Below are 11,191 nucleotides of genomic sequence, written 5' to 3' on the forward strand. Positions count from 1 at the left end.
TCTGCACATCTTTGGAATGTGGCAGGAAACCAGAGAACCTGGAGAAACCCCATGTGGTCACAGGGAGAACGTACAAACTGTAGACAGACAGCACGTAGTCAGGATCGAACCCACTGTAAGGCAACAATTATTAAATCTGTAAGGCTGCACCACTGTGCTGCCTTTGAAAATAATTTCACTGATTTGATGGCTGTTTTTCTTGTATGGATCTTCAGTGTAACTGATGTTATTTTTTCCATTTTGGTTACAGTCCAAGAGCTTCTGTCAGAAGATCATGGCTGCAGTCTGCCAGTTACTCCACAGTCCATCTCAGACCTGAAATCACTGGCGACTGCTTTACTTGAGACAATTCACGACAAGAATATGGTTCTTCAGCACCAACGCCAGACAAACAGGCACGTGTTCATTCCGCTCGATAACCATGGGGTTCTTGTGCTGCAGTTTTAAATCTGTTCATGTGAAGATGGTAAAGATAAGTAAATAACTACGGTTATTATATAATTCCTGGAAACAAGGAGATTGAATTAAAGAATAATGGCCTTGGTAGCAGATGTAATACTTTGTCACGACTAAACTCAAAACCAATTAACAAAGTAGTTTTTTCTTACATAATAAAGTCGCTTCATCAAGGAACAGGGCCTTTCCCTGATTCTCTAAATGCATAATTGTCCAGGAAAAGAGCAATGTTTTGGCATGAATGGGCGGCACGGTGGCGCAGCGGTAGAGTTGATGCCTTACAGTGCCAGAGACATGGGTATAATCCTGACCACAAATTCAATCTGTACAGAGTTTATACCTTCCCTCCGTGACCGCATGGGTTTTCTCTGGGTGCTCCAGTTTCCTTCCACATTCCAAAGACATGCAGGTTTGTAGGTCGATTGTTTTTTTGTAAATCGTCCCTAGTGTGCAGGATAGTACTAGTGTGTGGGTGATCGTTGGTCAGCCCAGACTCGATGGGCCAAAAGGGCTGTTTCCACGATGTATCTCTAAACTAAACTAAACTAAAGAACAGGAAGTTCAACCAACTTTAAAATATGTTGCCTGACATTTGTATCTCGTTTTTGTTTTATAATAGCTCATTACTTTTTTTAATCTAGCTTGTAAACAATATTTAATATTATAAATATAACATGACAAATTTCTGGCATTCTAAAATCCATACCTTTTGGTTTTAATACTTTCATGAATATAGTGTACCACCCATTTTATTGGGAAGGGGGCTCATAAACTATCCAGTTTTCTATAATGTAAAACCTTTCTTCTCCATTAAATCCTATGCTATAAGTGGGGATGTGTCCTACAGCAAGTTTCTTTATCAAAAGTAATGTCCTTGTGATGTGCAGTCTGTGGGCAAGAGAATTCGGATTATATTGTATGCAGAAGAGAAAGAATTGTGGTTTTAATTAACTAGAGTTGGATGTTACATTGTTTATAAAATATTGTTGGACAAGTATCAATCGAACAGATTGCCTTGCTATTTTCCAAAGCAAATATTTTAAGTGTTTCCCTGGGAACTGGCAGCCTGCATTGTCCTTCATAAACTTGTTAAGTTCTCCGTATACATTTTGTGTTTTTTGGGGTTTTTCCCATCTGAATTTCTTACTCCATGTCGTAAATTCTTGATAGTGAGTTGTGAATACTGTACGGGTGAATATGCATTACACAAACTGCTACAACATGGGTTGTACTGTATCATAACCCATATTAACCTGCTTCCTTGGAAACGCAAGGAACTGTGGATGCTAAATAGAACACAATGTGCTGGAGTAACTCAGTGATCGCGCAGGACATGGATAGGCAATGCTTCAGGTCGGGACCATTCTTCCCGATCCAAAACGTCGCTTATCCATGTCCTTCAGAGATGTTGCCTGACCCACCTGAGTTATACCGGCACATTGTGTTTTTTTTAATATCAAAAATATTTATTCAAATATTAAAATAATATATACAATACAATAAAACCAAAACAGAACCCACCACCATAATACAAGACAAACAATAAAACTATTATACAACTATCTTACACTCCTTGTCAAGGATGCATTTAATCCCCCGCAGTGCCCAGCGGTCCCGGAAATCCCACAGGGTGCCCGTGGACAGTGCGTAGTCCCTCTCTAACACCACCAGGGCATGGATGTAACCCCAGAGCTACTTAGCTGCTACTTTAACCAATGAGGAACTGCACACTGAAATTTATTTAAGGTCTCTGCTTGAAAGTCTTTGCTGGAATTGCTGAGGAAGAGAATTATACATCAAAACACATTTGAACATTTGGAGCTTTTTAGTTCAAACATTCTTTAGATGTTCAGTATGATATAAGAAACACTGAGGTCCTTTTATGTCATAATTCCTTTAAAGAACAGTCAAATAATAATAATAACACATAATTGTTTCAACTTTTTCTGCCTTACAATTCCATTACAGAGGACACAAACAAAGATACTAGAGGAACAAAATGGACCACTCCGTTAAAATACTGGTGTAATATGCAAAGGAGCAATTTTAGTAGGCAAAACTAAAATGTTTTGCCTACTAAAAACTGCAGTGAAGAAAGTTAATGGCATGTTGGCCTTCATTGCAAGAGGATTTGCATTTAGGAGCAAGGAGGTCCCACTGCAGTTGTACAGGGCTCTGGTGAGACCACACCTGGAGTATTGTGTGCAATTTTGGTCTCCTAATTTGAGGAAGAACATTATTGCTGTTGAGAGAGTGCAGTGATGGCTAACCAGTTTAATTCCTGGGATGGTGGGACTGACATATGATTAAAGAATGGGTCGACTGGGCTTGTATTCATTGGAATTTAGGATGAGAGGAGATCTCATAGAAACATATAAAATTCTTAAAGGATTGGACAGGAAAAATGTCCCGATGTTGGGGGAGTCCAGAACCAGGGGTCACAGTTTAAGAATAAGGGGTAGGCCATTTAGGACTGAGATGAGGAAAAACGTTTTCACCCAAAGAGTTGTGAATCTGTGGAATAGATTCTGCCACAGAAGACAGTGGAGGCCAATTCACTGGATGTTTTCAAGAGAGAGTTAGATTTAGCTCTGAGGGCTAAAGGAATCAAAGGATATGGGGAAAAAGCCAGAACGGGGTACTAATTTCAGATGATCAGCCATGATCAAATTGAATGGCGGTGCTGGCTCAAAGGGCATATTTTTCTATGTTTCAATGTGAACATTGAACTTCCAAATTTCAGGTAGCCTTTACTTGCTATGTTACTCTTTTTCTCTCTCTCCTTCCAATCCACATCTGATACTCCCATATTTGTTCCCTTTCCATACCTATCCCTCTCCTCCGACCCGCCCATCTGCCATATTTGTTTCCTTCTCCATTCTAGTTCATTCACCTACTCCCACATACTTTACCCACAATATCTCCCTTTTTCTTATCCATCTTTGATTCTTCCTTAATGGTTCCTATTATCACTGATTTCAGATGAGGTTCCAATACTTGTAAATCTTGTGCCCCTGCTTATCACCTACCTGCCTCTGACTCCACCCTCACCTGGCTCCATCTGCCTTGTTTTTCAACTATCACCAACTTGCATCTGTCTCCTAATTCCACTCCTCGCTCTCCCCGCCTGACTCCATCTGCCCATCATACTCGGTCCACCTATCATGTACCAGCCTGTGTATCACCCCTCCACCTCTCCTTTTTTACCAACTAACTTCCCTCTCCACTCAGTCCTGATGCAATGTCTCAACATGATTTATCGATAATTCCTCCCTTCCATTCCCCTCCCTTCCCATCGATTCTGCTCAATCCCCTGAGTTCCTCTAATAGTTTTGTTTTTTCTCCAGATTCCAGCATTTGCAGTCCCCTGCGCCTCTGTGTTTCAAATTCAATACACATCTTTTGTCCAGCCCTTAGAAAGATATTCAACAGTTTCTGAAACATATTTAATGATAAGCATCATCAGTGATTCCTGTAAACATAGAAAATAATATTGGTAAACCAAAATCCATACTTCAGAGGTAGACAGATCCTTGAGGACAGATGCGTTGATGCCTGGAGCCTATACTGTTACCTTGCCACTGATTGCAATACCCAGAACATAATTTATGATATATCAGTGATGATTGTCATGGCCATAAACCAACTCATTTAAATTATAGTCCGCTGTGCTGGTCTTGTGAACTTACTCTTTTATGGCATGTAAGTTGATGGCCTGTGAGAAAGGTATGATGAATGCTCTCACTACAGTCTGAACTCATCACAGTAAGAATTAATATCCATTTATTAATAAATAAATAATAAAAGTCCTGTGTTTATACCAATGTGTATTTTCTTAAGGCAAGGTGAATGTGTAAATTTATTCTGAAATATGGGGATTGGGTAGAAATACCTTTGAGGGAAAGATTCAGATATGATCTTATTATATCCGAGGGTGGCATGGTGGTACAGTGGCAGAGTTGCTGCCTTACAGCGCCAGAGACCCGGGTTTGATCCTAACCATGGGCACTGTCTGTACAGAGTTAGTATGTTTTCCCCGTGACCTGCATGGGTTTTCACTGGGAGCTCCAGTTTCCTCCCACACTCCAAAGACGTACAGGTTTGTAGGCTAATTGGTTTGGTAAAATTGTAAATTGTTTCAAGTATATGTGGCGTAGTGTTAGTGTACAGGGATCGCTGGTCGGAGCGGTCTCGGTGGACTGAAGGGCCTGTTTCAGCACTGTATCTCTAAAATAAACTAAACTAAACATAGAACAGTGCAACACAAGAACAGGCCCTTTGACCCACAATGTCTACATTGAACATGATGCCAAGACTATCACTTATCTACCTGCACATAACCGAAATCCCTCCATTCCCTGCATATCCACATGCCTATCTGAAGGTCTTAAGTGCCACTAATGCATCTGCTTTAACCACTACCTTGGCAACGCGTTCCACATCTTTCTGGCACTCACCACCTTCTACGTAAAAAAAGCTATTGAATGATGGAACAGACTCATGATTTTGGAAGGCAAATTCCAACTTTTATTTCTTGTGTTCTTTTGTACCTGCTTTAACATCAGCATTGTTCAACAAGCCTCTTTGCAATTATTCTAATCTCTGCAGGATTCTAGGCAATCGCGTGGCTGAGTTGGAAAAAAAGCTGAGAACATTGGAAGTTTCCGGTTTGTGGAGTCTTCCAGGTAAGTGTTGGCCAGCAGAACCTTACTACTCTTCTTTAATGTTCACTTTATTGCAATCTTTTTTCAGTTTTTTTAGCGTTTATAGACTCTGCCTTCAAACAGTTCGGAGGTGAAATTATATTAAAATATTCTGATCCACCAAAAGCAATTTAGATTCTGCTGTGCTAGAGAGCCTGGCATCTAGGTTAAACATCAGTAGATATTACAGCCTGCTCAATTACATTATGTTATTGAAAATGACATTGGAAAATTGCTATGTATGATTTTATCTGCTTATGACAGATAATTATTATAACATATTTTTATTATAGAAATCTTTCATACTAATTAAAAGAAAATATTTCTGGATTTATTGTCCATTCTTTGTGTCCAGACGTGTCTGTATTTTACGTGTTTGATTCCATACTGTCATCTGCCACCATTATTTTTAAGATCAGGTTATCTATCTGTAGTACTTTGGAAAGTTAATGATGCATTGCATTGCACAATACAGGTTGAACACTGATTTTCCGGCACCCTCGGTTCTTGAGCCTTACTGGATTATCCGTTTTTCTGGTCCAACAGACGTCACGTGATAATGAAATGACAAGACACCCATTGGCCCACTAATGACACCTCTCCTGTGTCTGCACAGCACCATGGAGAGCCAGAGACATAAATAAAACAAATATTAAATGGAAACTGAATGTGAATGGAATGTAGACACAAAATGCTGGAGTGTCTCAGCAGGTCAGGCAGCATCTCTGGAGAGAAGGAATGGGTGTCGTTTCGGTTCGAGACCCTTCTTCAGACTGATGTCAGGGGAGGGAGTGGGACAAGGATAGAATGTCGTTGGAGACAGTAAGACAAGTGGAAGAACTGGGAAGGGGAGGGGATAGAGAGGGAAAGCAGGGGCTATCTGAAGTTTGAGAAGTCAATGTTCATACCGCTGGGGTGTAGGAGGAGGCCCAGGACAGAAAGGTCAGATTGGGAATGGGAGGGGGAGTTGAAGCACTGAGCCACTGGGAGATCAAGTAGGTTAAGACGGACTGAGCAGTGGTGTTCAGCGAAATGATCGCCGAGCCTGCGCTTGGTCTCACCGAAGTAAAGAAGATGACACCTGGAACAGCGGATACAGTAGATGAGGTTGGAGGAGGTGCAAGTGAACCTTTGTCTCACCTGGAAAGACTGTTTGGGTCCTTGGATGGAGTTGAGGGGGGAGGTAAAGGGACAGGTGTTGCATCTCCTGTGGTTGCAGGGGAAAGTACCTGGGGAGGGGATGGTTTGGGTGGGAAGGGACGAGTTGACCAGGGAGTCTCAGAGAGAACGGTCTCTGCGGAAAGCAGAAAGGGGTGGAGATGGGAAGATGTGGCCAGTAGTGGGATCCTGTTGGAGGTGGCGAAGGAATGACCTGCTGACCACCGTCTCCCCGGCCGTTTAGAGCCCTAGCCTCTGACCCCACTCCTTACTCGCAAGGTGACCCAGCGAGCCCCTCGCACCTGCTGCTGTTTATCTGCTCCCTGCCAGACCATCCTGCTTCTTCTGTCGCTCTGTCCAGTCGGCCTCTTCCCCCCACCCCAACCCAACTCCCACCCCCATTTACTTCTAGAATGTTAATGATCATCTTAGAATATGGACATTTGAATGATCTAAGTATCATATACAGGCATCCCAAGCCCTAAGATTGGTGTTGGGTGCCCTTTGCATTGTAATCGAGGAAAACACTGCTGCCTTGGTGTTTTGCTCAAGATTCCAACATCTGCAGTTCCTTGTGTCTCCTTTGTCAGCAAGAGTTTCTCTGGAACATCAATTTTCCGGCTGTTCAAGGAAATGAGTATGAAGAGCAGCACACAGTCTGGTATCAATGCCCTGAAAATATTTGTTTCCAGGTACATGTATAAGCAAGGTTTTGGAGGGATTCGGGCCAAACGCAGGCAAATGGGACTAGCTTTGATGAGGGATCTTGGTTGCCATGGATGAGTTGGGCTGATGGACGTATTTCCAGGATGTATTACTCCATGACTCTAAACTCAATCTTGTGAGTTTCCTGAGATTCACACCATTGTCCAATTCAGCATCTCTGGGCCACTCCCAGTATTCAGTGCATCACTGGGCAAAGGAGAAAGGTGATGAGATTTGGATCGCCATGTTTCCAACTAAAACTGGAGACTCTCGAAGGTCCTCTGTGGAAAGGGGACTTAATTGAGACCTAATCTTTTCCTCACTTTCTTGGGTTGCTAATTTGTGCAAGTTTTTATTGCAGTTATTGAGCAGATGATTTGCCGAGTCATTTACAAACTGATGTTCCCAGCATCATTCAAGCGTTTAATATTATGGACGGCTATTCTTATTTCTCCTGTTATCTTTTGCTATCATCCAGATTGCCTATGGAGATAACATCAACGTGGATGGAGAATGCTTTAGTCAGAGATCATTTGCATGATTTACAGAATCATTCCAGTGCGGTCTAAATTAACTTTAAGCAACATGCATTATTTAACTATATATGTAAAAAATTGCTGTCATTGCCATGCATCACATATTGATGGGAATCTAAGGACATACCCATATCAATACTAGATTCAATTTAAATTGATCACAAACTAACTTACAAACTTTCCACTTATCTGGCAGATTTTCCCAGTCAAATTATCACTTTGAAACAATTTTTTGATTTAATTTTGTGTTTGATTAAAATTAATTAATTTATTGTTATAAAGAATTGTTTATCAAAGTACCAAACTGAATATCAACACTAAGAAGGTGTAAATGTTGCAGATCTGAGAAGTTCTTCATAACCATGTACAATAAAGGACTATTACTGACATTGAATATGCCGTGGAGAACAATAGACAATAGGTGCAGGAAGAGGCCATTTGGCCCTTCGAGCCAGCACCGCCATTCAATGTGATCATGGCTGATCATTCTCAATCAGTACCCCGTTCCTGCCTTCTCCCCATACCCCCTGACTCCACTATCCTTAAGAGCTCTATCTAGCTCTCTCTTGAATGCATTCAGAGAATTGGCCTCCACTGCCTTCTGACACTGTGCACGGAGAGACCAAGCAATGTGAATGTTCACACATTTGCCATGTGTGGCATCATGATTTTAACTAATGGCTTCAAGTAAAAATCAGTTCAAATGCAAAACTTAATTTCTCTTAAAAGTCACACTCAGCGGATCTGCTACCTTAAGTTCAGGTTTGGGTAGGATTGTAGCAGGCGTGACTTGCGTGGGTCTTCTCCGGGAGCTCCGGTTTCCTCCCACACTCCAAAGACTTACAGGTTTGCAGGTTAATTGGCTTCGGCAGTAAAATTGTAAATTGTCCCTAGTGTGTGTAGGATCGTGTTAATGAACGGGGATCGCTGGTCGGTGGGCCGAAAGGCTTGTTTCCGCGCTGTATCTCTAAGTTAAACTAAACCAAATTGCATCCTCATAACGTATTGACTTTGGCATTCTAAGCATTTACTGCAGAACTAGCCATCTTGGCTCTGTTGCCACTTGTCACCTAATCAAATGAACAGGCTGACTAGTTGATGGGAGGGACACCAGTGGCAGAGATCATTCCGGACAGTCACGGACAAATGAAAAATGGGAAGGAAGGTCATTAGTTTGGGGCTGAAGGCTAAGGTGACCATCTACCTTCATTTTAATGGGGTCTTCCTGAACCACAAAGATCAGTTTCAATCCCAGTCCTGGGCTGAATACCCACTGCAGCAGCAGAGGGTGTGTCTTGCAGGCTTCAGGAGTGGGCCAGTGGTTGCAGGGGTCGCTGCCATTCAAGTCATCTCTTAATGTGATTGAATTTGAATGAGATTACCTCTACCAGCAGGGGCGGCCAAGTGGTGCAGCGCTAGAGTTGCTGCCTTACGGTGCCAGAGGCCCGGGTTCAATCCTGACTACAGGTGCTGTCTTTAGGGAGTTTGTTCGTTCTCCCTGTGACATCATGGGCTTTCTCCGGGTGCTCTGATTTCCTCCCACATTCCAAAGACGTACAGGATTGTAAGTTAATTGGCTTGTAAATTGTCCCTTGTGTGTAGGATTGTGCTAGTGTATGGGGATCGCTGGTTGGCTTGGACTCGGTGGGCCAATGGGCCTGTTTCCACATTGTATCTCTCACGACTAGCAGACTCACTCCTTTCTACTCCATTGTTAATTTGCGTCCTACTGTGTTGCAGTAATGTTGCCTCAAATGGAAAATGTTTCATTGAATTGCCTCATGACATTTTTACTGAGAGTTGACGGATAACATTTGAGGTCACGGCAAGAATAGTGAGTCTTGCATCGTTAACATTACACATCATACTGTGTGGTTGTTTAAATAAATCATTTGAATGTTTCTAAGCCTGTGATGTTATGGCACTGTGAGCCAATGATTGTTATAATGCTGGTGAAGTCAGTTAAGCATTAGTGGAAATTATGTGAAACAAACCTCTTAAATGTCAAACGTATTAATTAATTTTCATTAATGCAGTTTTTCTTCCTCTTTCCTCAAAGTAATGGCCATTTTTTTCTCTTTCTTTGCTACCCTACAGGTCTGAGCTACAATATCTCTGTGGGATTAGGGAGTAGGTTTTGCATGCACTATCCTAATTGAAACATGGCATGTATTAAAGTTAATTGTTGAATTTCATTATTGACATTAAAAATGTGCCTTAAAACTAAACCTCAAAATGCAACACCTGCACACTGTATTAAAATGCTCGGTTTCATTGCATCATCTCAGTCATGCATTTATAAATGTACATTTTGCCGTATGAATTAATCCAGATTATAATAAGTAGATTTACATGTTATGAATAAATTAAATATTAGATGTTAATACTTTATTTTCCCCACTCTAAACACTAAATTGTACAATGAAGATTGCAAGCAGTCCCCGTTGAGTTAGTCATGAATGGGAAATGCTGAAGGCACACTCCAGATGCTCGCATGCCTGGCTACCTATCTGTCTAACTAATGCACAAAATTTTCAAAACCGTGTGAGGAGGAGAAGGAAATAAGTAATACAGATAAGAAGGATAATTTGCAGTTATTTTCTCCTGGTGCCGAATAACACACCATGTCAGGGTATTGGAATCTTGGAGTGCACCTCCTTCCCCTAACCCCCCCCCCCCTTTGCATGATATTCCACCTGCTAATTGTATTAGTTGGAAAACTGCAATATACAACTAAATTAAATTCCCAATTGGGAAAACAGTATTTAAATAATAATCTCATAAAATTATCTCAGTAATAAGACGTTAATGCTATTTACCTTAACTAACGAAACTCTTTCAGGATTAGAATAGTGTACTTGTATAGTGTGCTTATATAGTGTACTTTGGATACGAGTTTAATCTGTGATTCCAAACCTCTGGCATATTTTTACAGTCAGATACATTCTGGGTGCTGATAAATGAAAGTCACTTGAATATTACATTTTGGGTTGTTATTTACGTTAGACCTTATGCTATAAACTACAATTTAATAAAATTGATTTCAGTTACACTCTTTGAGTGGCCAGATATGAAAATAGCTGTAATTTGTGGTGTGTATCAATTTAATTATCAGTAGTTAAACTGCAACTTTTTAAGCGTTTCACAATTTTTGCTGACAACAGGAGGGAGAGAGACTATAACATTAACCGATGCTTCTATGCCTGAAGATGTAGAACAAAAATCACCTATGTTTGAGAGCATTGAATCACACATGCAGCAGAATGGTAAGTGAATTAAATGGTAGAAATAAAAACATAGCATTTCATGTTATTTCATGTGTAACTTTAAAAAATATTTTTGTGTGTGCCAAACTCGTATGCCTTCGCTTATTTAAATACTCATTGCCTCAAGTACAGTTATTCCAGCATTTTTCATTCATAACTATTGATTATTCTTTGGATTGCAATACAGATTAGCGGGAATGTGGTATAATCATAAGGAATAGTAGAATTAGGCCATTCAGCCCATCAATTCTACTCTGCCATTCAATCACGCCTGATCAATCTCGCCCTCCTAACCCCATTCTCCTGCCTTCTTCACATAACCTCTGACACCTGTATTAATCAAGAATCAATCTATTTCTGCTTTAAA

At 40.9% G+C, this 11,191-nt stretch overlaps 1 long non-coding RNA gene across 2 annotated transcripts; it reads left to right on the forward strand.

The window, feature by feature from the left end:
- Window positions 1-254: 254 nt before the first annotated feature.
- On the forward strand, window positions 255-10,819 carry LOC144591831 (uncharacterized). Of its 2 annotated transcripts, none has more exons than XR_013547030.1 (3): window positions 255-395; window positions 5,065-5,141; window positions 10,723-10,819. It is a non-coding gene; the product is annotated as an uncharacterized LOC144591831 (long non-coding RNA). The 2 variants fall into 2 exon arrangements; XR_013547031.1 differs by lacking the exon at window positions 10,723-10,819 and adding an exon at window positions 9,656-10,623.
- The last annotated feature ends 372 nt before the right edge of the window (window positions 10,820-11,191 follow it).

This window comes from Rhinoraja longicauda, unplaced genomic scaffold (assembly GCF_053455715.1).
Source record: "Rhinoraja longicauda isolate Sanriku21f unplaced genomic scaffold, sRhiLon1.1 Scf002187, whole genome shotgun sequence".
NCBI lineage: Eukaryota > Metazoa > Chordata > Chondrichthyes > Rajiformes > Arhynchobatidae > Rhinoraja > Rhinoraja longicauda.